This window comes from Lipotes vexillifer, unplaced genomic scaffold (assembly GCF_000442215.2).
Source record: "Lipotes vexillifer unplaced genomic scaffold, Lipotes_vexillifer_v1.1 scaffold253, whole genome shotgun sequence".
In the NCBI taxonomy this organism is placed as follows: Eukaryota; Metazoa; Chordata; class Mammalia; order Artiodactyla; family Lipotidae; genus Lipotes; species Lipotes vexillifer.
This window is the reverse complement of record NW_006780322.1, coordinates 4,140,522-4,141,387: the sequence shown is the minus strand read 5'-3', so window position 1 is coordinate 4,141,387 and position 866 is coordinate 4,140,522.

Below are 866 nucleotides of genomic sequence, written 5' to 3'. Positions count from 1 at the left end.
TTCCCTACAAAGCTAAGTTTCTTGAGAGTAGAACGAGTCTTTGCGTACCCAACACCTGGTATAAACCCTATAGCACAAAGTAAGGGATCAAAACTGTTTTTGAAGGAGTGAAAAAAGTCATATGTTCTCAGCAGAATTGACTTTCTATGGCTGGTTATCTGATCAAATGAGCAAAGGGCTTTTCAGCTTTTCTTAGAGGGAAAAAGATGCCCTTTTAGCATGTGTTCGGAAAAGATGAAAACGCTAATTCAAAAAGATACATGCACCCTAATGTTCAAAGCAGCACTATTTACAATAGCCAAAGCATGGAAGCAACCTAAATGTCCGCCAACAGATGCATGGATAAAGAAGATGTGGTATATACATATACAATGGAATACTACTCAGCCATAAAAAGGAATGAAGTAAGGCCATTTGCAGCAACATGGATGGTCCTACAGATTATCAAACTAAGTGAAGTCAGACAAAGACAAATATCACTTATATGTGGAATCTAGAAAAATGATATAAATGAGCTTATTTACAAAACAGAAATAGACTCACAGACATAGAAAACAGCCTATGGTTACCAAAGGGGAAATGGGGGGAGGGGTAAATTGGGATTTGAGAATTAGATAGATAACCAACAAGGACCTACTGTATGGCACAGGGAACTATATTCAATAACTTGTAATAACCTATAATAGAAAAGAATCTGAAAAAGAATATATATAGGGCTTCCCTGGTGGCGCAGTGGTTGAGAGTCCGCCTGCCCATGCAAGGGACACGGGTTTGTGCCCCGGTCCGGGAAGATCCCACATGCCGCGGAGCGGCTGGGCCCGTGAGCCATGGCCGCTGAGCCTGCGTGTCCGGAGCCTGTGCTCCGC